Source organism: Coenobita brevimanus, chromosome 74 (assembly GCF_032717465.1).
Source record: "Coenobita brevimanus isolate Jiangsu-jjx chromosome 74, ASM3271746v2, whole genome shotgun sequence".
NCBI lineage: Eukaryota > Metazoa > Arthropoda > Malacostraca > Decapoda > Coenobitidae > Coenobita > Coenobita brevimanus.
The window spans coordinates 32,390,818-32,418,452 of NC_137027.1; the positions used below are offsets into that span (position 1 = coordinate 32,390,818).

The window sequence follows — 27,635 nt, forward strand, 5'->3', positions numbered from 1 at the left end:
ACTCATTTGTCATATTTTCAGATTCAAAATCAGCCATTCAGGCAATTGATCTTGTACTACGGACTCTCACGAGATCCAGGGCCGCATCGTTAATAAGTTCCATTTATGCAACAAGTCATTCACGCTGATCTGGGTGCCTGGTCATTGTCGCATCTACGGCAATGAAATAAGCTTATTTCATACCTTGCCAAAAAATGCAAGACATTCTGTCGAATACCTGGGCGATCTATACAATACCTTATTTTCACAGAATGCCGGTAACATTAACACAACAGTCAAGGATAAGCAAGTGAAGTACCAGTAATTAATTGAAAACAATGTAGGGTGCAATGAAAAGCACTCCAGCATTACACCCACTCAACCTTTAAAACATTAGTAAGATGGAAGGGTTTAGGAGTAAAGAAACAAAACAGCAATATGAACGGGAACTTATTATGTTTGCCATGTTTTACCTAACCATTGTCTAACTTCACACAAAGTAATCAGCAACCACAGTTACCTAGCAGAAAACTGTCACCATAGACACCTTGGTTCACATCTCTGGTGGAGGATAGAATTAGCCCAGATATAGGCAGCGTGATTATTGCCAGGATATCTGTATTTACAGCTCATTATCATTTTGTTGCTGTCACAACTTGCACGTCCAGTGAATGGAACCCATTACAACTGACAAATACATGTTCTTTGTGATCTGGGGCCTTAATTGGTATGAGAGTTCAATCCATTGCTCCAAGCACTTTAGGAAGTTAACAATGAAGAATTATCACCAACCCATAATATGGCTGCATGGCAAAACAGACGTAGAGGGAAAATAAAGACCATAAGAAACATGCAAACATCAAGAAAAGGGGGTAGGACAGAAGACAGAAGAGGACAGTTAGGAATGAAGGACTGAAGACAAATAGGTTCCTCCTTAGTTGCCCTTTAAAAGCAGGGATACTGGGGATGTGTTCTTTCCCTCCCTTCTCATGGGGGACCCAAGCACTTTAGAAAAATTATTTATTCTGTGAAAACCCTCTAGTCTCTGTTCTTCTCAGCAAAGCACTGAGCATCTTAATTTTTCTGTCAGTTCCTGTTTAAAGCATCTGTCACACGTGATATCACTTTGGATATACTTGTTGACTGATGAATACCACTCTCCAACAACACTGAAAATTCCCCTGGGTTGCCAAAAATTGTTGCGTAGGCAAGAATGGCATGGGAGTGTAGCGTGACACTCCCAGTATGAGGCTCAAGTTCTGTTAAAAGAAGGAATTTGCTCCTGGGGAGGCAATATTGTCTCAATGCATGTTCATCATTTGTGTTATGGGGGTTCAGTGGATCCAGGAAACCTCCATTCCCTTCTCAAAGCACGATCTAGTTCACAGGCAACCATCAACTCCGTACCGAGATAAACAATAACAAGTTTGGTCCGGTTTGTGCTATAGAGAATATCAAATCGGAGTTACTTTATTTACGGGTCTCAATACAGTAAGGCTGCTCCGACCCAGCCTCAGCGGCTGAGGCGGCCTTACCGAGGCTTACCCTCCTGTACGTGCTTCGTGCATGGGCCTTAGCGACCTACGGCCTTAAACTACCCGACTTAAGGCCATGTGTAGCCTTAAGGCCGTTTGTGCATCCGGGCCCTGGACCAGACACCATCACGTACGGTATGATCCAGCATCTTAATCAGGACAACCTGATTAAGATGTTAGCATTGTACAATGAGTTTTGGGCGTCTCGAATGTTCCCAAACTCATGGCACTTTGCGCACGTCATACCTATACCCAAAGAGGCTGGTCGTCTTATGAATCCCACTTCATTTCGTCCTATTGTGTTGACTTCTTGTCTATGTAAGATCATGGAACGTATGGTAAACAATAAGCTTCTTTTTGTTTAAGAGTCGAAGAATTTGTTAAATGATCAACAACGTGGCTTCCGTAAATACAGAAGTTCACTAGATCATTTAATGAATTTGGAGCATTGTATTGCAGAGGCATTTGCCAATAAAGAATTCATGATAGGGGTGTTCTTGGACATCCATAAAGCCTATGACATGACATGGCGACACGGTATACTAATGAAGCTCTATTCATTCATTCATTGCCAGACGCCATATATCCCAAACGGGGTGGCCAACGGCTTAGAGTTAATTGTTTTACAGGGAGGGGCACTAATCCTCCACCAACCCCACCTGACACATAGGGATGCCAACAGCATCTGGTGTTCCCAGGCGGTCACCCATCCAAGTACTAACCAGACCCAACGTTGCTTAACTTCGCTGATCGGACGGGAAGCGGTGTACTCAACGTGGTAAGCTCTATGCTTATGGTTTAAGAGGAAATTTGCCTATTTTTATTTCAAATTTCTTGAGGGACAGGACTTCGTCTGTCAAATTGCCCCATAACGTAACATCGGATATATTTATCCAGGAAAACGGGGTGCTGCAGTGAAGTGTGCTTAGTCCTTCTTTATTTAGTATTATGATCAATGATATTCTGTCATCAGCTCCCATCCTGAGGAATCTTAAATACTCGCTCTATGCTGACAATTGTGCAATATGGCACTCTTCCCGTAATGCACAATTTTCGGCTGGGCTGATTCAAGCAGCCCTTGACTCCGTCCACCAATGGGCCTTGCAGTGGGGATTTAAGTTTTCCGTCCGTAAGTGTGCCGCTGTAGTCTTCACTAATCGTAACGTACCTAATTTGTGCTTAACTTTGGATAATCAGGCAGTACCTTTTCAAAATTCTGTAAAGTTTTTAGGAATACATTTTGATCGTAGAATGAATTTTAAACTTCACTTTAATACTTTGCTTGCTCGTTGTGAGAAACCGTTAAATGTCCTCAAGTAGCCTACCTAGCGGGTACTACCTGGGGTGCCGACAGAAAATCTTTATTAATGGTGTATAAGTCACTTATTCGATCGAAGCTAGACTATGGTGTACAGGTGTATGGCTTGGCATCCGATGCCACGCTGAAAGGATTGGATGTGCTACAGAATAAATGTTTGCGAATGTGTCTTGGAGCAGTCCGGTGTACCCGTGTAGCTCGTATGGAAGTGGAGGTGAATGTGCCTCCCCTCCGTATTCGCCGTGACCACCTGTTCTTATCGTATGGCATACGAACATATAGGAAAAGTAATATCGGCAATGTGGCCTGTACCCCCTCCGTCAATACCACCACCTTATGCGGAAGGTGTGTTGGCCACTTGCCGTTCGCCTCCACTTACTAACTCAGGAGCTTGGTGTGGACCCCAGTGACTGTGACAAGTTGGTGCTTAAAAATATAGCGCCTTGGGAGCCACCCGGTTTTACAGTGGATATATAATGGCTCCCAGCACCAAAGGCCAAGGTGCGGGAGACGGAAGTCCACCACTTGTTTCGTAACATCATCATGCGTCACTTGGGGTCCCATCAATTGTACACCGGCGGCTCCAAGTCGAGTGAATGTGTGGGTGCAAGTGTGTGGTTGACTGAATGTGCACTTAGGTATCGGTTGCCGACTTATACATCTGTATTTACCTCCGAACTTTTTGCTACTGACAAAGCCATAGACTATGCTCTCAATTCTAGGCATGACTCATTTGTCATATTTTCAGATTCAAAATCAGCCATTCAGGCAATTGATCTTGTACTACGGACTCTCACGAGATCCAGGGCCGCATCGTTAATAAGTTCCATTTATGCAACAAGTCATTCACGCTGATCTGGGTGCCTGGTCATTGTCGCATCTACGGCAATGAAATAAGCTTATTTCATACCTTGCCAAAAAATGCAAGACATTCTGTCGAATACCTGGGCGATCTATACAATACCTTATTTTCACAGAATGCCGGTAACATTAACACAACAGTCAAGGATAAGCAAGTGAAGTACCAGTAATTAATTGAAAACAATGTAGGGTGCAATGAAAAGCACTCCAGCATTACACCCACTCAACCTTTAAAACATTAGTAAGATGGAAGGGTTTAGGAGTAAAGAAACAAAACAGCAATATGAACGGGAACTTATTATGTTTGCCATGTTTTACCTAACCATTGTCTAACTTCACACAAAGTAATCAGCAACCACAGTTACCTAGCAGAAAACTGTCACCATAGACACCTTGGTTCACATCTCTGGTGGAGGATAGAATTAGCCCAGATATAGGCAGCGTGATTATTGCCAGGATATCTGTATTTACAGCTCATTATCATTTTGTTGCTGTCACAACTTGCACGTCCAGTGAATGGAACCCATTACAACTGACAAATACATGTTCTTTGTGATCTGGGGCCTTAATTGGTATGAGAGTTCAATCCATTGCTCCAAGCACTTTAGGAAGTTAACAATGAAGAATTATCACCAACCCATAATATGGCTGCATGGCAAAACAGACGTAGAGGGAAAATAAAGACCATAAGAAACATGCAAACATCAAGAAAAGGGGTAGGACAGAAGACAGAAGAGGACAGTTAGGAATGAAGGACTGAAGACAAATAGGTTCCTCCTTAGTTGCCCTTTAAAAGCAGGGATACTGGGGATGTGTTCTTTCCCTCCCTTCTCATGGGGGACCCAAGCACTTTAGAAAAATTATTTATTCTGTGAAAACCCTCTAGTCTCTGTTCTTCTCAGCAAAGCACTGAGCATCTTAATTTTTCTGTCAGTTCCTGTTTAAAGCATCTGTCACACGTGATATCACTTTGGATATACTTGTTGACTGATGAATACCACTCTCCAACAACACTGAAAATTCCCCTGGGTTGCCAAAAATTGTTGCGTAGGCAAGAATGGCATGGGAGTGTAGCGTGACACTCCCAGTATGAGGCTCAAGTTCTGTTAAAAGAAGGAATTTGCTCCTGGGGAGGCAATATTGTCTCAATGCATGTTCATCATTTGTGTTATGGGGGTTCAGTGGATCCAGGAAACCTCCATTCCCTTCTCAAAGCACGATCTAGTTCACAGGCAACCATCAACTCCGTACCGAGATAAACAATAACAAGTTTGGTCCGGTTTGTGCTATAGAGAATATCAAATCGGAGTTACTTTATTTACGGGTCTCAATACAGTAAGGCTGCTCCGACCCAGCCTCAGCGGCTGAGGCGGCCTTACCGAGGCTTACCCTCCTGTACGTGCTTCGTGCATGGGCCTTAGCGACCTACGGCCTTAAACTACCCGACTTAAGGCCATGTGTAGCCTTAAGGCCGTTTGTGCATCCGGGCCCTGGACCAGACACCATCACGTACGGTATGATCCAGCATCTTAATCAGGACAACCTGATTAAGATGTTAGCATTGTACAATGAGTTTTGGGCGTCTCGAATGTTCCCAAACTCATGGCACTTTGCGCACGTCATACCTATACCCAAAGAGGCTGGTCGTCTTATGAATCCCACTTCATTTCGTCCTATTGTGTTGACTTCTTGTCTATGTAAGATCATGGAACGTATGGTAAACAATAAGCTTCTTTTTGTTTAAGAGTCGAAGAATTTGTTAAATGATCAACAACGTGGCTTCCGTAAATACAGAAGTTCACTAGATCATTTAATGAATTTGGAGCATTGTATTGCAGAGGCATTTGCCAATAAAGAATTCATGATAGGGGTGTTCTTGGACATCCATAAAGCCTATGACATGACATGGCGACACGGTATACTAATGAAGCTCTATTCATTCATTCATTGCCAGACGCCATATATCCCAAACGGGGTGGCCAACGGCTTAGAGTTAATTGTTTTACAGGGAGGGGCACTAATCCTCCACCAACCCCACCTGACACATAGGGATGCCAACAGCATCTGGTGTTCCCAGGCGGTCACCCATCCAAGTACTAACCAGACCCAACGTTGCTTAACTTCGCTGATCGGACGGGAAGCGGTGTACTCAACGTGGTAAGCTCTATGCTTATGGTTTAAGAGGAAATTTGCCTATTTTTATTTCAAATTTCTTGAGGGACAGGACTTCGTCTGTCAAATTGCCCCATAACGTAACATCGGATATATTTATCCAGGAAAACGGGGTGCTGCAGTGAAGTGTGCTTAGTCCTTCTTTATTTAGTATTATGATCAATGATATTCTGTCATCAGCTCCCATCCTGAGGAATCTTAAATACTCGCTCTATGCTGACAATTGTGCAATATGGCACTCTTCCCGTAATGCACAATTTTCGGCTGGGCTGATTCAAGCAGCCCTTGACTCCGTCCACCAATGGGCCTTGCAGTGGGGATTTAAGTTTTCCGTCCGTAAGTGTGCCGCTGTAGTCTTCACTAATCGTAACGTACCTAATTTGTGCTTAACTTTGGATAATCAGGCAGTACCTTTTCAAAATTCTGTAAAGTTTTTAGGAATACATTTTGATCGTAGAATGAATTTTAAACTTCACTTTAATACTTTGCTTGCTCGTTGTGAGAAACCGTTAAATGTCCTCAAGTAGCCTACCTAGCGGGTACTACCTGGGGTGCCGACAGAAAATCTTTATTAATGGTGTATAAGTCACTTATTCGATCGAAGCTAGACTATGGTGTACAGGTGTATGGCTTGGCATCCGATGCCACGCTGAAAGGATTGGATGTGCTACAGAATAAATGTTTGCGAATGTGTCTTGGAGCAGTCCGGTGTACCCGTGTAGCTCGTATGGAAGTGGAGGTGAATGTGCCTCCCTCCGTATTCGCCGTGACCACCTGTTCTTATCGTATGGCATACGAACATATAGGAAAAGTAATATCGGCAATGTGGCCTGTACCCCCTCCGTCAATACCACCACCTTATGCGGAAGGTGTGTTGGCCACTTGCCGTTCGCCTCCACTTACTAACTCAGGAGCTTGGTGTGGACCCCAGTGACTGTGACAAGTTGGTGCTTAAAAATATAGCGCCTTGGGAGCCACCCGGTTTTACAGTGGATATATAATGGCTCCCAGCACCAAAGGCCAAGGTGCGGGAGACGGAAGTCCACCACTTGTTTCGTAACATCATCATGCGTCACTTGGGGTCCCATCAATTGTACACCGGCGGCTCCAAGTCGAGTGAATGTGTGGGTGCAAGTGTGTGGTTGACTGAATGTGCACTTAGGTATCGGTTGCCGACTTATACATCTGTATTTACCTCCGAACTTTTTGCTACTGACAAAGCCATAGACTATGCTCTCAATTCTAGGCATGACTCATTTGTCATATTTTCAGATTCAAAATCAGCCATTCAGGCAATTGATCTTGTACTACGGACTCTCACGAGATCCAGGGCCGCATCGTTAATAAGTTCCATTTATGCAACAAGTCATTCACGCTGATCTGGGTGCCTGGTCATTGTCGCATCTACGGCAATGAAATAAGCTTATTTCATACCTTGCCAAAAAATGCAAGACATTCTGTCGAATACCTGGGCGATCTATACAATACCTTATTTTCACAGAATGCCGGTAACATTAACACAACAGTCAAGGATAAGCAAGTGAAGTACCAGTAATTAATTGAAAACAATGTAGGGTGCAATGAAAAGCACTCCAGCATTACACCCACTCAACCTTTAAAACATTAGTAAGATGGAAGGGTTTAGGAGTAAAGAAACAAAACAGCAATATGAACGGGAACTTATTATGTTTGCCATGTTTTACCTAACCATTGTCTAACTTCACACAAAGTAATCAGCAACCACAGTTACCTAGCAGAAAACTGTCACCATAGACACCTTGGTTCACATCTCTGGTGGAGGATAGAATTAGCCCAGATATAGGCAGCGTGATTATTGCCAGGATATCTGTATTTACAGCTCATTATCATTTTGTTGCTGTCACAACTTGCACGTCCAGTGAATGGAACCCATTACAACTGACAAATACATGTTCTTTGTGATCTGGGGCCTTAATTGGTATGAGAGTTCAATCCATTGCTCCAAGCACTTTAGGAAGTTAACAATGAAGAATTATCACCAACCCATAATATGGCTGCATGGCAAAACAGACGTAGAGGGAAAATAAAGACCATAAGAAACATGCAAACATCAAGAAAAGGGGGTAGGACAGAAGACAGAAGAGGACAGTTAGGAATGAAGGACTGAAGACAAATAGGTTCCTCCTTAGTTGCCCTTTAAAAGCAGGGATACTGGGGATGTGTTCTTTCCCTCCCTTCTCATGGGGGACCCAAGCACTTTAGAAAAATTATTTATTCTGTGAAAACCCTCTAGTCTCTGTTCTTCTCAGCAAAGCACTGAGCATCTTAATTTTTCTGTCAGTTCCTGTTTAAAGCATCTGTCACACGTGATATCACTTTGGATATACTTGTTGACTGATGAATACCACTCTCCAACAACACTGAAAATTCCCCTGGGTTGCCAAAAATTGTTGCGTAGGCAAGAATGGCATGGGAGTGTAGCGTGACACTCCCAGTATGAGGCTCAAGTTCTGTTAAAAGAAGGAATTTGCTCCTGGGGAGGCAATATTGTCTCAATGCATGTTCATCATTTGTGTTATGGGGGTTCAGTGGATCCAGGAAACCTCCATTCCCTTCTCAAAGCACGATCTAGTTCACAGGCAACCATCAACTCCGTACCGAGATAAACAATAACAAGTTTGGTCCGGTTTGTGCTATAGAGAATATCAAATCGGAGTTACTTTATTTACGGGTCTCAATACAGTAAGGCTGCTCCGACCCAGCCTCAGCGGCTGAGGCGGCCTTACCGAGGCTTACCCTCCTGTACGTGCTTCGTGCATGGGCCTTAGCGACCTACGGCCTTAAACTACCCGACTTAAGGCCATGTGTAGCCTTAAGGCCGTTTGTGCATCCGGGCCCTGGACCAGACACCATCACGTACGGTATGATCCAGCATCTTAATCAGGACAACCTGATTAAGATGTTAGCATTGTACAATGAGTTTTGGGCGTCTCGAATGTTCCCAAACTCATGGCACTTTGCGCACGTCATACCTATACCCAAAGAGGCTGGTCGTCTTATGAATCCCACTTCATTTCGTCCTATTGTGTTGACTTCTTGTCTATGTAAGATCATGGAACGTATGGTAAACAATAAGCTTCTTTTTGTTTAAGAGTCGAAGAATTTGTTAAATGATCAACAACGTGGCTTCCGTAAATACAGAAGTTCACTAGATCATTTAATGAATTTGGAGCATTGTATTGCAGAGGCATTTGCCAATAAAGAATTCATGATAGGGGTGTTCTTGGACATCCATAAAGCCTATGACATGACATGGCGACACGGTATACTAATGAAGCTCTATTCATTCATTCATTGCCAGACGCCATATATCCCAAACGGGGTGGCCAACGGCTTAGAGTTAATTGTTTTACAGGGAGGGGCACTAATCCTCCACCAACCCCACCTGACACATAGGGATGCCAACAGCATCTGGTGTTCCCAGGCGGTCACCCATCCAAGTACTAACCAGACCCAACGTTGCTTAACTTCGCTGATCGGACGGGAAGCGGTGTACTCAACGTGGTAAGCTCTATGCTTATGGTTTAAGAGGAAATTTGCCTATTTTTATTTCAAATTTCTTGAGGGACAGGACTTCGTCTGTCAAATTGCCCCATAACGTAACATCGGATATATTTATCCAGGAAAACGGGGTGCTGCAGTGAAGTGTGCTTAGTCCTTCTTTATTTAGTATTATGATCAATGATATTCTGTCATCAGCTCCCATCCTGAGGAATCTTAAATACTCGCTCTATGCTGACAATTGTGCAATATGGCACTCTTCCCGTAATGCACAATTTTCGGCTGGGCTGATTCAAGCAGCCCTTGACTCCGTCCACCAATGGGCCTTGCAGTGGGGATTTAAGTTTTCCGTCCGTAAGTGTGCCGCTGTAGTCTTCACTAATCGTAACGTACCTAATTTGTGCTTAACTTTGGATAATCAGGCAGTACCTTTTCAAAATTCTGTAAAGTTTTTAGGAATACATTTTGATCGTAGAATGAATTTTAAACTTCACTTTAATACTTTGCTTGCTCGTTGTGAGAAACCGTTAAATGTCCTCAAGTAGCCTACCTAGCGGGTACTACCTGGGGTGCCGACAGAAAATCTTTATTAATGGTGTATAAGTCACTTATTCGATCGAAGCTAGACTATGGTGTACAGGTGTATGGCTTGGCATCCGATGCCACGCTGAAAGGATTGGATGTGCTACAGAATAAATGTTTGCGAATGTGTCTTGGAGCAGTCCGGTGTACCCGTGTAGCTCGTATGGAAGTGGAGGTGAATGTGCCTCCCCTCCGTATTCGCCGTGACCACCTGTTCTTATCGTATGGCATACGAACATATAGGAAAAGTAATATCGGCAATGTGGCCTGTACCCCCTCCGTCAATACCACCACCTTATGCGGAAGGTGTGTTGGCCACTTGCCGTTCGCCTCCACTTACTAACTCAGGAGCTTGGTGTGGACCCCAGTGACTGTGACAAGTTGGTGCTTAAAAATATAGCGCCTTGGGAGCCACCCGGTTTTACAGTGGATATATAATGGCTCCCAGCACCAAAGGCCAAGGTGCGGGAGACGGAAGTCCACCACTTGTTTCGTAACATCATCATGCGTCACTTGGGGTCCCATCAATTGTACACCGGCGGCTCCAAGTCGAGTGAATGTGTGGGTGCAAGTGTGTGGTTGACTGAATGTGCACTTAGGTATCGGTTGCCGACTTATACATCTGTATTTACCTCCGAACTTTTTGCTACTGACAAAGCCATAGACTATGCTCTCAATTCTAGGCATGACTCATTTGTCATATTTTCAGATTCAAAATCAGCCATTCAGGCAATTGATCTTGTACTACGGACTCTCACGAGATCCAGGGCCGCATCGTTAATAAGTTCCATTTATGCAACAAGTCATTCACGCTGATCTGGGTGCCTGGTCATTGTCGCATCTACGGCAATGAAATAAGCTTATTTCATACCTTGCCAAAAAATGCAAGACATTCTGTCGAATACCTGGGCGATCTATACAATACCTTATTTTCACAGAATGCCGGTAACATTAACACAACAGTCAAGGATAAGCAAGTGAAGTACCAGTAATTAATTGAAAACAATGTAGGGTGCAATGAAAAGCACTCCAGCATTACACCCACTCAACCTTTAAAACATTAGTAAGATGGAAGGGTTTAGGAGTAAAGAAACAAAACAGCAATATGAACGGGAACTTATTATGTTTGCCATGTTTTACCTAACCATTGTCTAACTTCACACAAAGTAATCAGCAACCACAGTTACCTAGCAGAAAACTGTCACCATAGACACCTTGGTTCACATCTCTGGTGGAGGATAGAATTAGCCCAGATATAGGCAGCGTGATTATTGCCAGGATATCTGTATTTACAGCTCATTATCATTTTGTTGCTGTCACAACTTGCACGTCCAGTGAATGGAACCCATTACAACTGACAAATACATGTTCTTTGTGATCTGGGGCCTTAATTGGTATGAGAGTTCAATCCATTGCTCCAAGCACTTTAGGAAGTTAACAATGAAGAATTATCACCAACCCATAATATGGCTGCATGGCAAAACAGACGTAGAGGGAAAATAAAGACCATAAGAAACATGCAAACATCAAGAAAAGGGGGTAGGACAGAAGACAGAAGAGGACAGTTAGGAATGAAGGACTGAAGACAAATAGGTTCCTCCTTAGTTGCCCTTTAAAAGCAGGGATACTGGGGATGTGTTCTTTCCCTCCCTTCTCATGGGGGACCCAAGCACTTTAGAAAAATTATTTATTCTGTGAAAACCCTCTAGTCTCTGTTCTTCTCAGCAAAGCACTGAGCATCTTAATTTTTCTGTCAGTTCCTGTTTAAAGCATCTGTCACACGTGATATCACTTTGGATATACTTGTTGACTGATGAATACCACTCTCCAACAACACTGAAAATTCCCCTGGGTTGCCAAAAATTGTTGCGTAGGCAAGAATGGCATGGGAGTGTAGCGTGACACTCCCAGTATGAGGCTCAAGTTCTGTTAAAAGAAGGAATTTGCTCCTGGGGAGGCAATATTGTCTCAATGCATGTTCATCATTTGTGTTATGGGGGTTCAGTGGATCCAGGAAACCTCCATTCCCTTCTCAAAGCACGATCTAGTTCACAGGCAACCATCAACTCCGTACCGAGATAAACAATAACAAGTTTGGTCCGGTTTGTGCTATAGAGAATATCAAATCGGAGTTACTTTATTTACGGGTCTCAATACAGTAAGGCTGCTCCGACCCAGCCTCAGCGGCTGAGGCGGCCTTACCGAGGCTTACCCTCCTGTACGTGCTTCGTGCATGGGCCTTAGCGACCTACGGCCTTAAACTACCCGACTTAAGGCCATGTGTAGCCTTAAGGCCGTTTGTGCATCCGGGCCCTGGACCAGACACCATCACGTACGGTATGATCCAGCATCTTAATCAGGACAACCTGATTAAGATGTTAGCATTGTACAATGAGTTTTGGGCGTCTCGAATGTTCCCAAACTCATGGCACTTTGCGCACGTCATACCTATACCCAAAGAGGCTGGTCGTCTTATGAATCCCACTTCATTTCGTCCTATTGTGTTGACTTCTTGTCTATGTAAGATCATGGAACGTATGGTAAACAATAAGCTTCTTTTTGTTTAAGAGTCGAAGAATTTGTTAAATGATCAACAACGTGGCTTCCGTAAATACAGAAGTTCACTAGATCATTTAATGAATTTGGAGCATTGTATTGCAGAGGCATTTGCCAATAAAGAATTCATGATAGGGGTGTTCTTGGACATCCATAAAGCCTATGACATGACATGGCGACACGGTATACTAATGAAGCTCTATTCATTCATTCATTGCCAGACGCCATATATCCCAAACGGGGTGGCCAACGGCTTAGAGTTAATTGTTTTACAGGGAGGGGCACTAATCCTCCACCAACCCCACCTGACACATAGGGATGCCAACAGCATCTGGTGTTCCCAGGCGGTCACCCATCCAAGTACTAACCAGACCCAACGTTGCTTAACTTCGCTGATCGGACGGGAAGCGGTGTACTCAACGTGGTAAGCTCTATGCTTATGGTTTAAGAGGAAATTTGCCTATTTTTATTTCAAATTTCTTGAGGGACAGGACTTCGTCTGTCAAATTGCCCCATAACGTAACATCGGATATATTTATCCAGGAAAACGGGGTGCTGCAGTGAAGTGTGCTTAGTCCTTCTTTATTTAGTATTATGATCAATGATATTCTGTCATCAGCTCCCATCCTGAGGAATCTTAAATACTCGCTCTATGCTGACAATTGTGCAATATGGCACTCTTCCCGTAATGCACAATTTTCGGCTGGGCTGATTCAAGCAGCCCTTGACTCCGTCCACCAATGGGCCTTGCAGTGGGGATTTAAGTTTTCCGTCCGTAAGTGTGCCGCTGTAGTCTTCACTAATCGTAACGTACCTAATTTGTGCTTAACTTTGGATAATCAGGCAGTACCTTTTCAAAATTCTGTAAAGTTTTTAGGAATACATTTTGATCGTAGAATGAATTTTAAACTTCACTTTAATACTTTGCTTGCTCGTTGTGAGAAACCGTTAAATGTCCTCAAGTAGCCTACCTAGCGGGTACTACCTGGGGTGCCGACAGAAAATCTTTATTAATGGTGTATAAGTCACTTATTCGATCGAAGCTAGACTATGGTGTACAGGTGTATGGCTTGGCATCCGATGCCACGCTGAAAGGATTGGATGTGCTACAGAATAAATGTTTGCGAATGTGTCTTGGAGCAGTCCGGTGTACCCGTGTAGCTCGTATGGAAGTGGAGGTGAATGTGCCTCCCCTCCGTATTCGCCGTGACCACCTGTTCTTATCGTATGGCATACGAACATATAGGAAAAGTAATATCGGCAATGTGGCCTGTACCCCCTCCGTCAATACCACCACCTTATGCGGAAGGTGTGTTGGCCACTTGCCGTTCGCCTCCACTTACTAACTCAGGAGCTTGGTGTGGACCCCAGTGACTGTGACAAGTTGGTGCTTAAAAATATAGCGCCTTGGGAGCCACCCGGTTTTACAGTGGATATATAATGGCTCCCAGCACCAAAGGCCAAGGTGCGGGAGACGGAAGTCCACCACTTGTTTCGTAACATCATCATGCGTCACTTGGGGTCCCATCAATTGTACACCGGCGGCTCCAAGTCGAGTGAATGTGTGGGTGCAAGTGTGTGGTTGACTGAATGTGCACTTAGGTATCGGTTGCCGACTTATACATCTGTATTTACCTCCGAACTTTTTGCTACTGACAAAGCCATAGACTATGCTCTCAATTCTAGGCATGACTCATTTGTCATATTTTCAGATTCAAAATCAGCCATTCAGGCAATTGATCTTGTACTACGGACTCTCACGAGATCCAGGGCCGCATCGTTAATAAGTTCCATTTATGCAACAAGTCATTCACGCTGATCTGGGTGCCTGGTCATTGTCGCATCTACGGCAATGAAATAAGCTTATTTCATACCTTGCCAAAAAATGCAAGACATTCTGTCGAATACCTGGGCGATCTATACAATACCTTATTTTCACAGAATGCCGGTAACATTAACACAACAGTCAAGGATAAGCAAGTGAAGTACCAGTAATTAATTGAAAACAATGTAGGGTGCAATGAAAAGCACTCCAGCATTACACCCACTCAACCTTTAAAACATTAGTAAGATGGAAGGGTTTAGGAGTAAAGAAACAAAACAGCAATATGAACGGGAACTTATTATGTTTGCCATGTTTTACCTAACCATTGTCTAACTTCACACAAAGTAATCAGCAACCACAGTTACCTAGCAGAAAACTGTCACCATAGACACCTTGGTTCACATCTCTGGTGGAGGATAGAATTAGCCCAGATATAGGCAGCGTGATTATTGCCAGGATATCTGTATTTACAGCTCATTATCATTTTGTTGCTGTCACAACTTGCACGTCCAGTGAATGGAACCCATTACAACTGACAAATACATGTTCTTTGTGATCTGGGGCCTTAATTGGTATGAGAGTTCAATCCATTGCTCCAAGCACTTTAGGAAGTTAACAATGAAGAATTATCACCAACCCATAATATGGCTGCATGGCAAAACAGACGTAGAGGGAAAATAAAGACCATAAGAAACATGCAAACATCAAGAAAAGGGGGTAGGACAGAAGACAGAAGAGGACAGTTAGGAATGAAGGACTGAAGACAAATAGGTTCCTCCTTAGTTGCCCTTTAAAAGCAGGGATACTGGGGATGTGTTCTTTCCCTCCCTTCTCATGGGGGACCCAAGCACTTTAGAAAAATTATTTATTCTGTGAAAACCCTCTAGTCTCTGTTCTTCTCAGCAAAGCACTGAGCATCTTAATTTTTCTGTCAGTTCCTGTTTAAAGCATCTGTCACACGTGATATCACTTTGGATATACTTGTTGACTGATGAATACCACTCTCCAACAACACTGAAAATTCCCCTGGGTTGCCAAAAATTGTTGCGTAGGCAAGAATGGCATGGGAGTGTAGCGTGACACTCCCAGTATGAGGCTCAAGTTCTGTTAAAAGAAGGAATTTGCTCCTGGGGAGGCAATATTGTCTCAATGCATGTTCATCATTTGTGTTATGGGGGTTCAGTGGATCCAGGAAACCTCCATTCCCTTCTCAAAGCACGATCTAGTTCACAGGCAACCATCAACTCCGTACCGAGATAAACAATAACAAGTTTGGTCCGGTTTGTGCTATAGAGAATATCAAATCGGAGTTACTTTATTTACGGGTCTCAATACAGTAAGGCTGCTCCGACCCAGCCTCAGCGGCTGAGGCGGCCTTACCGAGGCTTACCCTCCTGTACGTGCTTCGTGCATGGGCCTTAGCGACCTACGGCCTTAAACTACCCGACTTAAGGCCATGTGTAGCCTTAAGGCCGTTTGTGCATCCGGGCCCTGGACCAGACACCATCACGTACGGTATGATCCAGCATCTTAATCAGGACAACCTGATTAAGATGTTAGCATTGTACAATGAGTTTTGGGCGTCTCGAATGTTCCCAAACTCATGGCACTTTGCGCACGTCATACCTATACCCAAAGAGGCTGGTCGTCTTATGAATCCCACTTCATTTCGTCCTATTGTGTTGACTTCTTGTCTATGTAAGATCATGGAACGTATGGTAAACAATAAGCTTCTTTTTGTTTAAGAGTCGAAGAATTTGTTAAATGATCAACAACGTGGCTTCCGTAAATACAGAAGTTCACTAGATCATTTAATGAATTTGGAGCATTGTATTGCAGAGGCATTTGCCAATAAAGAATTCATGATAGGGGTGTTCTTGGACATCCATAAAGCCTATGACATGACATGGCGACACGGTATACTAATGAAGCTCTATTCATTCATTCATTGCCAGACGCCATATATCCCAAACGGGGTGGCCAACGGCTTAGAGTTAATTGTTTTACAGGGAGGGGCACTAATCCTCCACCAACCCCACCTGACACATAGGGATGCCAACAGCATCTGGTGTTCCCAGGCGGTCACCCATCCAAGTACTAACCAGACCCAACGTTGCTTAACTTCGCTGATCGGACGGGAAGCGGTGTACTCAACGTGGTAAGCTCTATGCTTATGGTTTAAGAGGAAATTTGCCTATTTTTATTTCAAATTTCTTGAGGGACAGGACTTCGTCTGTCAAATTGCCCCATAACGTAACATCGGATATATTTATCCAGGAAAACGGGGTGCTGCAGTGAAGTGTGCTTAGTCCTTCTTTATTTAGTATTATGATCAATGATATTCTGTCATCAGCTCCCATCCTGAGGAATCTTAAATACTCGCTCTATGCTGACAATTGTGCAATATGGCACTCTTCCCGTAATGCACAATTTTCGGCTGGGCTGATTCAAGCAGCCCTTGACTCCGTCCACCAATGGGCCTTGCAGTGGGGATTTAAGTTTTCCGTCCGTAAGTGTGCCGCTGTAGTCTTCACTAATCGTAACGTACCTAATTTGTGCTTAACTTTGGATAATCAGGCAGTACCTTTTCAAAATTCTGTAAAGTTTTTAGGAATACATTTTGATCGTAGAATGAATTTTAAACTTCACTTTAATACTTTGCTTGCTCGTTGTGAGAAACCGTTAAATGTCCTCAGTAGCCTACCTAGCGGGTACTACCTGGGGTGCCGACAGAAAATCTTTATTAATGGTGTATAAGTCACTTATTCGATCGAAGCTAGACTATGGTGTACAGGTGTATGGCTTGGCATCCGATGCCACGCTGAAAGGATTGGATGTGCTACAGAATAAATGTTTGCGAATGTGTCTTGGAGCAGTCCGGTGTACCCGTGTAGCTCGTATGGAAGTGGAGGTGAATGTGCCTCCCCTCCGTATTCGCCGTGACCACCTGTTCTTATCGTATGGCATACGAACATATAGGAAAAGTAATATCGGCAATGTGGCCTGTACCCCCTCCGTCAATACCACCACCTTATGCGGAAGGTGTGTTGGCCACTTGCCGTTCGCCTCCACTTACTAACTCAGGAGCTTGGTGTGGACCCCAGTGACTGTGACAAGTTGGTGCTTAAAAATATAGCGCCTTGGGAGCCACCCGGTTTTACAGTGGATATATAATGGCTCCCAGCACCAAAGGCCAAGGTGCGGGAGACGGAAGTCCACCACTTGTTTCGTAACATCATCATGCGTCACTTGGGGTCCCATCAATTGTACACCGGCGGCTCCAAGTCGAGTGAATGTGTGGGTGCAAGTGTGTGGTTGACTGAATGTGCACTTAGGTATCGGTTGCCGACTTATACATCTGTATTTACCTCCGAACTTTTTGCTACTGACAAAGCCATAGACTATGCTCTCAATTCTAGGCATGACTCATTTGTCATATTTTCAGATTCAAAATCAGCCATTCAGGCAATTGATCTTGTACTACGGACTCTCACGAGATCCAGGGCCGCATCGTTAATAAGTTCCATTTATGCAACAAGTCATTCACGCTGATCTGGGTGCCTGGTCATTGTCGCATCTACGGCAATGAAATAAGCTTATTTCATACCTTGCCAAAAAATGCAAGACATTCTGTCGAATACCTGGGCGATCTATACAATACCTTATTTTCACAGAATGCCGGTAACATTAACACAACAGTCAAGGATAAGCAAGTGAAGTACCAGTAATTAATTGAAAACAATGTAGGGTGCAATGAAAAGCACTCCAGCATTACACCCACTCAACCTTTAAAACATTAGTAAGATGGAAGGGTTTAGGAGTAAAGAAACAAAACAGCAATATGAACGGGAACTTATTATGTTTGCCATGTTTTACCTAACCATTGTCTAACTTCACACAAAGTAATCAGCAACCACAGTTACCTAGCAGAAAACTGTCACCATAGACACCTTGGTTCACATCTCTGGTGGAGGATAGAATTAGCCCAGATATAGGCAGCGTGATTATTGCCAGGATATCTGTATTTACAGCTCATTATCATTTTGTTGCTGTCACAACTTGCACGTCCAGTGAATGGAACCCATTACAACTGACAAATACATGTTCTTTGTGATCTGGGGCCTTAATTGGTATGAGAGTTCAATCCATTGCTCCAAGCACTTTAGGAAGTTAACAATGAAGAATTATCACCAACCCATAATATGGCTGCATGGCAAAACAGACGTAGAGGGAAAATAAAGACCATAAGAAACATGCAAACATCAAGAAAAGGGGGTAGGACAGAAGACAGAAGAGGACAGTTAGGAATGAAGGACTGAAGACAAATAGGTTCCTCCTTAGTTGCCCTTTAAAAGCAGGGATACTGGGGATGTGTTCTTTCCCTCCCTTCTCATGGGGGACCCAAGCACTTTAGAAAAATTATTTATTCTGTGAAAACCCTCTAGTCTCTGTTCTTCTCAGCAAAGCACTGAGCATCTTAATTTTTCTGTCAGTTCCTGTTTAAAGCATCTGTCACACGTGATATCACTTTGGATATACTTGTTGACTGATGAATACCACTCTCCAACAACACTGAAAATTCCCCTGGGTTGCCAAAAATTGTTGCGTAGGCAAGAATGGCATGGGAGTGTAGCGTGACACTCCCAGTATGAGGCTCAAGTTCTGTTAAAAGAAGGAATTTGCTCCTGGGGAGGCAATATTGTCTCAATGCATGTTCATCATTTGTGTTATGGGGGTTCAGTGGATCCAGGAAACCTCCATTCCCTTCTCAAAGCACGATCTAGTTCACAGGCAACCATCAACTCCGTACCGAGATAAACAATAACAAGTTTGGTCCGGTTTGTGCTATAGAGAATATCAAATCGGAGTTACTTTATTTACGGGTCTCAATACAGTAAGGCTGCTCCGACCCAGCCTCAGCGGCTGAGGCGGCCTTACCGAGGCTTACCCTCCTGTACGTGCTTCGTGCATGGGCCTTAGCGACCTACGGCCTTAAACTACCCGACTTAAGGCCATGTGTAGCCTTAAGGCCGTTTGTGCATCCGGGCCCTGGACCAGACACCATCACGTACGGTATGATCCAGCATCTTAATCAGGACAACCTGATTAAGATGTTAGCATTGTACAATGAGTTTTGGGCGTCTCGAATGTTCCCAAACTCATGGCACTTTGCGCACGTCATACCTATACCCAAAGAGGCTGGTCGTCTTATGAATCCCACTTCATTTCGTCCTATTGTGTTGACTTCTTGTCTATGTAAGATCATGGAACGTATGGTAAACAATAAGCTTCTTTTTGTTTAAGAGTCGAAGAATTTGTTAAATGATCAACAACGTGGCTTCCGTAAATACAGAAGTTCACTAGATCATTTAATGAATTTGGAGCATTGTATTGCAGAGGCATTTGCCAATAAAGAATTCATGATAGGGGTGTTCTTGGACATCCATAAAGCCTATGACATGACATGGCGACACGGTATACTAATGAAGCTCTATTCATTCATTCATTGCCAGACGCCATATATCCCAAACGGGGTGGCCAACGGCTTAGAGTTAATTGTTTTACAGGGAGGGGCACTAATCCTCCACCAACCCCACCTGACACATAGGGATGCCAACAGCATCTGGTGTTCCCAGGCGGTCACCCATCCAAGTACTAACCAGACCCAACGTTGCTTAACTTCGCTGATCGGACGGGAAGCGGTGTACTCAACGTGGTAAGCTCTATGCTTATGGTTTAAGAGGAAATTTGCCTATTTTTATTTCAAATTTCTTGAGGGACAGGACTTCGTCTGTCAAATTGCCCCATAACGTAACATCGGATATATTTATCCAGGAAAACGGGGTGCTGCAGTGAAGTGTGCTTAGTCCTTCTTTATTTAGTATTATGATCAATGATATTCTGTCATCAGCTCCCATCCTGAGGAATCTTAAATACTCGCTCTATGCTGACAATTGTGCAATATGGCACTCTTCCCGTAATGCACAATTTTCGGCTGGGCTGATTCAAGCAGCCCTTGACTCCGTCCACCAATGGGCCTTGCAGTGGGGATTTAAGTTTTCCGTCCGTAAGTGTGCCGCTGTAGTCTTCACTAATCGTAACGTACCTAATTTGTGCTTAACTTTGGATAATCAGGCAGTACCTTTTCAAAATTCTGTAAAGTTTTTAGGAATACATTTTGATCGTAGAATGAATTTTAAACTTCACTTTAATACTTTGCTTGCTCGTTGTGAGAAACCGTTAAATGTCCTCAAGTAGCCTACCTAGCGGGTACTACCTGGGGTGCCGACAGAAAATCTTTATTAATGGTGTATAAGTCACTTATTCGATCGAAGCTAGACTATGGTGTACAGGTGTATGGCTTGGCATCCGATGCCACGCTGAAAGGATTGGATGTGCTACAGAATAAATGTTTGCGAATGTGTCTTGGAGCAGTCCGGTGTACCCGTGTAGCTCGTATGGAAGTGGAGGTGAATGTGCCTCCCCTCCGTATTCGCCGTGACCACCTGTTCTTATCGTATGGCATACGAACATATAGGAAAAGTAATATCGGCAATGTGGCCTGTACCCCCTCCGTCAATACCACCACCTTATGCGGAAGGTGTGTTGGCCACTTGCCGTTCGCCTCCACTTACTAACTCAGGAGCTTGGTGTGGACCCCAGTGACTGTGACAAGTTGGTGCTTAAAAATATAGCGCCTTGGGAGCCACCCGGTTTTACAGTGGATATATAATGGCTCCCAGCACCAAAGGCCAAGGTGCGGGAGACGGAAGTCCACCACTTGTTTCGTAACATCATCATGCGTCACTTGGGGTCCCATCAATTGTACACCGGCGGCTCCAAGTCGAGTGAATGTGTGGGTGCAAGTGTGTGGTTGACTGAATGTGCACTTAGGTATCGGTTGCCGACTTATACATCTGTATTTACCTCCGAACTTTTTGCTACTGACAAAGCCATAGACTATGCTCTCAATTCTAGGCATGACTCATTTGTCATATTTTCAGATTCAAAATCAGCCATTCAGGCAATTGATCTTGTACTACGGACTCTCACGAGATCCAGGGCCGCATCGTTAATAAGTTCCATTTATGCAACAAGTCATTCACGCTGATCTGGGTGCCTGGTCATTGTCGCATCTACGGCAATGAAATAAGCTTATTTCATACCTTGCCAAAAAATGCAAGACATTCTGTCGAATACCTGGGCGATCTATACAATACCTTATTTTCACAGAATGCCGGTAACATTAACACAACAGTCAAGGATAAGCAAGTGAAGTACCAGTAATTAATTGAAAACAATGTAGGGTGCAATGAAAAGCACTCCAGCATTACACCCACTCAACCTTTAAAACATTAGTAAGATGGAAGGGTTTAGGAGTAAAGAAACAAAACAGCAATATGAACGGGAACTTATTATGTTTGCCATGTTTTACCTAACCATTGTCTAACTTCACACAAAGTAATCAGCAACCACAGTTACCTAGCAGAAAACTGTCACCATAGACACCTTGGTTCACATCTCTGGTGGAGGATAGAATTAGCCCAGATATAGGCAGCGTGATTATTGCCAGGATATCTGTATTTACAGCTCATTATCATTTTGTTGCTGTCACAACTTGCACGTCCAGTGAATGGAACCCATTACAACTGACAAATACATGTTCTTTGTGATCTGGGGCCTTAATTGGTATGAGAGTTCAATCCATTGCTCCAAGCACTTTAGGAAGTTAACAATGAAGAATTATCACCAACCCATAATATGGCTGCATGGCAAAACAGACGTAGAGGGAAAATAAAGACCATAAGAAACATGCAAACATCAAGAAAAGGGGGTAGGACAGAAGACAGAAGAGGACAGTTAGGAATGAAGGACTGAAGACAAATAGGTTCCTCCTTAGTTGCCCTTTAAAAGCAGGGATACTGGGGATGTGTTCTTTCCCTCCCTTCTCATGGGGGACCCAAGCACTTTAGAAAAATTATTTATTCTGTGAAAACCCTCTAGTCTCTGTTCTTCTCAGCAAAGCACTGAGCATCTTAATTTTTCTGTCAGTTCCTGTTTAAAGCATCTGTCACACGTGATATCACTTTGGATATACTTGTTGACTGATGAATACCACTCTCCAACAACACTGAAAATTCCCCTGGGTTGCCAAAAATTGTTGCGTAGGCAAGAATGGCATGGGAGTGTAGCGTGACACTCCCAGTATGAGGCTCAAGTTCTGTTAAAAGAAGGAATTTGCTCCTGGGGAGGCAATATTGTCTCAATGCATGTTCATCATTTGTGTTATGGGGGTTCAGTGGATCCAGGAAACCTCCATTCCCTTCTCAAAGCACGATCTAGTTCACAGGCAACCATCAACTCCGTACCGAGATAAACAATAACAAGTTTGGTCCGGTTTGTGCTATAGAGAATATCAAATCGGAGTTACTTTATTTACGGGTCTCAATACAGTAAGGCTGCTCCGACCCAGCCTCAGCGGCTGAGGCGGCCTTACCGAGGCTTACCCTCCTGTACGTGCTTCGTGCATGGGCCTTAGCGACCTACGGCCTTAAACTACCCGACTTAAGGCCATGTGTAGCCTTAAGGCCGTTTGTGCATCCGGGCCCTGGACCAGACACCATCACGTACGGTATGATCCAGCATCTTAATCAGGACAACCTGATTAAGATGTTAGCATTGTACAATGAGTTTTGGGCGTCTCGAATGTTCCCAAACTCATGGCACTTTGCGCACGTCATACCTATACCCAAAGAGGCTGGTCGTCTTATGAATCCCACTTCATTTCGTCCTATTGTGTTGACTTCTTGTCTATGTAAGATCATGGAACGTATGGTAAACAATAAGCTTCTTTTTGTTTAAGAGTCGAAGAATTTGTTAAATGATCAACAACGTGGCTTCCGTAAATACAGAAGTTCACTAGATCATTTAATGAATTTGGAGCATTGTATTGCAGAGGCATTTGCCAATAAAGAATTCATGATAGGGGTGTTCTTGGACATCCATAAAGCCTATGACATGACATGGCGACACGGTATACTAATGAAGCTCTATTCATTCATTCATTGCCAGACGCCATATATCCCAAACGGGGTGGCCAACGGCTTAGAGTTAATTGTTTTACAGGGAGGGGCACTAATCCTCCACCAACCCCACCTGACACATAGGGATGCCAACAGCATCTGGTGTTCCCAGGCGGTCACCCATCCAAGTACTAACCAGACCCAACGTTGCTTAACTTCGCTGATCGGACGGGAAGCGGTGTACTCAACGTGGTAAGCTCTATGCTTATGGTTTAAGAGGAAATTTGCCTATTTTTATTTCAAATTTCTTGAGGGACAGGACTTCGTCTGTCAAATTGCCCCATAACGTAACATCGGATATATTTATCCAGGAAAACGGGGTGCTGCAGTGAAGTGTGCTTAGTCCTTCTTTATTTAGTATTATGATCAATGATATTCTGTCATCAGCTCCCATCCTGAGGAATCTTAAATACTCGCTCTATGCTGACAATTGTGCAATATGGCACTCTTCCCGTAATGCACAATTTTCGGCTGGGCTGATTCAAGCAGCCCTTGACTCCGTCCACCAATGGGCCTTGCAGTGGGGATTTAAGTTTTCCGTCCGTAAGTGTGCCGCTGTAGTCTTCACTAATCGTAACGTACCTAATTTGTGCTTAACTTTGGATAATCAGGCAGTACCTTTTCAAAATTCTGTAAAGTTTTTAGGAATACATTTTGATCGTAGAATGAATTTTAAACTTCACTTTAATACTTTGCTTGCTCGTTGTGAGAAACCGTTAAATGTCCTCAAGTAGCCTACCTAGCGGGTACTACCTGGGGTGCCGACAGAAAATCTTTATTAATGGTGTATAAGTCACTTATTCGATCGAAGCTAGACTATGGTGTACAGGTGTATGGCTTGGCATCCGATGCCACGCTGAAAGGATTGGATGTGCTACAGAATAAATGTTTGCGAATGTGTCTTGGAGCAGTCCGGTGTACCCGTGTAGCTCGTATGGAAGTGGAGGTGAATGTGCCTCCCTCCGTATTCGCCGTGACCACCTGTTCTTATCGTATGGCATACGAACATATAGGAAAAGTAATATCGGCAATGTGGCCTGTACCCCCTCCGTCAATACCACCACCTTATGCGGAAGGTGTGTTGGCCACTTGCCGTTCGCCTCCACTTACTAACTCAGGAGCTTGGTGTGGACCCCAGTGACTGTGACAAGTTGGTGCTTAAAAATATAGCGCCTTGGGAGCCACCCGGTTTTACAGTGGATATATAATGGCTCCCAGCACCAAAGGCCAAGGTGCGGGAGACGGAAGTCCACCACTTGTTTCGTAACATCATCATGCGTCACTTGGGGTCCCATCAATTGTACACCGGCGGCTCCAAGTCGAGTGAATGTGTGGGTGCAAGTGTGTGGTTGACTGAATGTGCACTTAGGTATCGGTTGCCGACTTATACATCTGTATTTACCTCCGAACTTTTTGCTACTGACAAAGCCATAGACTATGCTCTCAATTCTAGGCATGACTCATTTGTCATATTTTCAGATTCAAAATCAGCCATTCAGGCAATTGATCTTGTACTACGGACTCTCACGAGATCCAGGGCCGCATCGTTAATAAGTTCCATTTATGCAACAAGTCATTCACGCTGATCTGGGTGCCTGGTCATTGTCGCATCTACGGCAATGAAATAAGCTTATTTCATACCTTGCCAAAAAATGCAAGACATTCTGTCGAATACCTGGGCGATCTATACAATACCTTATTTTCACAGAATGCCGGTAACATTAACACAACAGTCAAGGATAAGCAAGTGAAGTACCAGTAATTAATTGAAAACAATGTAGGGTGCAATGAAAAGCACTCCAGCATTACACCCACTCAACCTTTAAAACATTAGTAAGATGGAAGGGTTTAGGAGTAAAGAAACAAAACAGCAATATGAACGGGAACTTATTATGTTTGCCATGTTTTACCTAACCATTGTCTAACTTCACACAAAGTAATCAGCAACCACAGTTACCTAGCAGAAAACTGTCACCATAGACACCTTGGTTCACATCTCTGGTGGAGGATAGAATTAGCCCAGATATAGGCAGCGTGATTATTGCCAGGATATCTGTATTTACAGCTCATTATCATTTTGTTGCTGTCACAACTTGCACGTCCAGTGAATGGAACCCATTACAACTGACAAATACATGTTCTTTGTGATCTGGGGCCTTAATTGGTATGAGAGTTCAATCCATTGCTCCAAGCACTTTAGGAAGTTAACAATGAAGAATTATCACCAACCCATAATATGGCTGCATGGCAAAACAGACGTAGAGGGAAAATAAAGACCATAAGAAACATGCAAACATCAAGAAAAGGGGGTAGGACAGAAGACAGAAGAGGACAGTTAGGAATGAAGGACTGAAGACAAATAGGTTCCTCCTTAGTTGCCCTTTAAAAGCAGGGATACTGGGGATGTGTTCTTTCCCTCCCTTCTCATGGGGGACCCAAGCACTTTAGAAAAATTATTTATTCTGTGAAAACCCTCTAGTCTCTGTTCTTCTCAGCAAAGCACTGAGCATCTTAATTTTTCTGTCAGTTCCTGTTTAAAGCATCTGTCACACGTGATATCACTTTGGATATACTTGTTGACTGATGAATACCACTCTCCAACAACACTGAAAATTCCCCTGGGTTGCCAAAAATTGTTGCGTAGGCAAGAATGGCATGGGAGTGTAGCGTGACACTCCCAGTATGAGGCTCAAGTTCTGTTAAAAGAAGGAATTTGCTCCTGGGGAGGCAATATTGTCTCAATGCATGTTCATCATTTGTGTTATGGGGGTTCAGTGGATCCAGGAAACCTCCATTCCCTTCTCAAAGCACGATCTAGTTCACAGGCAACCATCAACTCCGTACCGAGATAAACAATAACAAGTTTGGTCCGGTTTGTGCTATAGAGAATATCAAATCGGAGTTACTTTATTTACGGGTCTCAATACAGTAAGGCTGCTCCGACCCAGCCTCAGCGGCTGAGGCGGCCTTACCGAGGCTTACCCTCCTGTACGTGCTTCGTGCATGGGCCTTAGCGACCTACGGCCTTAAACTACCCGACTTAAGGCCATGTGTAGCCTTAAGGCCGTTTGTGCATCCGGGCCCTGGACCAGACACCATCACGTACGGTATGATCCAGCATCTTAATCAGGACAACCTGATTAAGATGTTAGCATTGTACAATGAGTTTTGGGCGTCTCGAATGTTCCCAAACTCATGGCACTTTGCGCACGTCATACCTATACCCAAAGAGGCTGGTCGTCTTATGAATCCCACTTCATTTCGTCCTATTGTGTTGACTTCTTGTCTATGTAAGATCATGGAACGTATGGTAAACAATAAGCTTCTTTTTGTTTAAGAGTCGAAGAATTTGTTAAATGATCAACAACGTGGCTTCCGTAAATACAGAAGTTCACTAGATCATTTAATGAATTTGGAGCATTGTATTGCAGAGGCATTTGCCAATAAAGAATTCATGATAGGGGTGTTCTTGGACATCCATAAAGCCTATGACATGACATGGCGACACGGTATACTAATGAAGCTCTATTCATTCATTCATTGCCAGACGCCATATATCCCAAACGGGGTGGCCAACGGCTTAGAGTTAATTGTTTTACAGGGAGGGGCACTAATCCTCCACCAACCCCACCTGACACATAGGGATGCCAACAGCATCTGGTGTTCCCAGGCGGTCACCCATCCAAGTACTAACCAGACCCAACGTTGCTTAACTTCGCTGATCGGACGGGAAGCGGTGTACTCAACGTGGTAAGCTCTATGCTTATGGTTTAAGAGGAAATTTGCCTATTTTTATTTCAAATTTCTTGAGGGACAGGACTTCGTCTGTCAAATTGCCCCATAACGTAACATCGGATATATTTATCCAGGAAAACGGGGTGCTGCAGTGAAGTGTGCTTAGTCCTTCTTTATTTAGTATTATGATCAATGATATTCTGTCATCAGCTCCCATCCTGAGGAATCTTAAATACTCGCTCTATGCTGACAATTGTGCAATATGGCACTCTTCCCGTAATGCACAATTTTCGGCTGGGCTGATTCAAGCAGCCCTTGACTCCGTCCACCAATGGGCCTTGCAGTGGGGATTTAAGTTTTCCGTCCGTAAGTGTGCCGCTGTAGTCTTCACTAATCGTAACGTACCTAATTTGTGCTTAACTTTGGATAATCAGGCAGTACCTTTTCAA

The 27,635-nt window shown here is 43.8% G+C and overlaps 8 pseudogenes; all 8 read right to left on the reverse strand.

The window, feature by feature from the left end:
- Positions 1 to 2,187: 2,187 nt before the first annotated feature.
- On the reverse strand, positions 2,188 to 2,305 carry LOC145407945 (5S ribosomal RNA; annotated as a pseudogene).
- A 3,440-nt stretch (positions 2,306 to 5,745) lies between these two features.
- LOC145407946 (5S ribosomal RNA) lies at positions 5,746 to 5,863 on the reverse strand (annotated as a pseudogene).
- A 3,440-nt stretch (positions 5,864 to 9,303) lies between these two features.
- On the reverse strand, positions 9,304 to 9,421 carry LOC145407947 (5S ribosomal RNA; annotated as a pseudogene).
- Positions 9,422 to 12,862: 3,441 nt separating this feature from the next.
- On the reverse strand, positions 12,863 to 12,980 carry LOC145407950 (5S ribosomal RNA; annotated as a pseudogene).
- A 3,441-nt stretch (positions 12,981 to 16,421) lies between these two features.
- LOC145407951 (5S ribosomal RNA) lies at positions 16,422 to 16,539 on the reverse strand (annotated as a pseudogene).
- A 3,440-nt stretch (positions 16,540 to 19,979) lies between these two features.
- On the reverse strand, positions 19,980 to 20,097 carry LOC145407952 (5S ribosomal RNA; annotated as a pseudogene).
- A 3,441-nt stretch (positions 20,098 to 23,538) lies between these two features.
- LOC145407953 (5S ribosomal RNA) lies at positions 23,539 to 23,656 on the reverse strand (annotated as a pseudogene).
- Positions 23,657 to 27,096: 3,440 nt separating this feature from the next.
- Positions 27,097 to 27,214, reverse strand: LOC145407954 (5S ribosomal RNA; annotated as a pseudogene).
- Between the last annotated feature and the right edge of the window lie 421 nt (positions 27,215 to 27,635).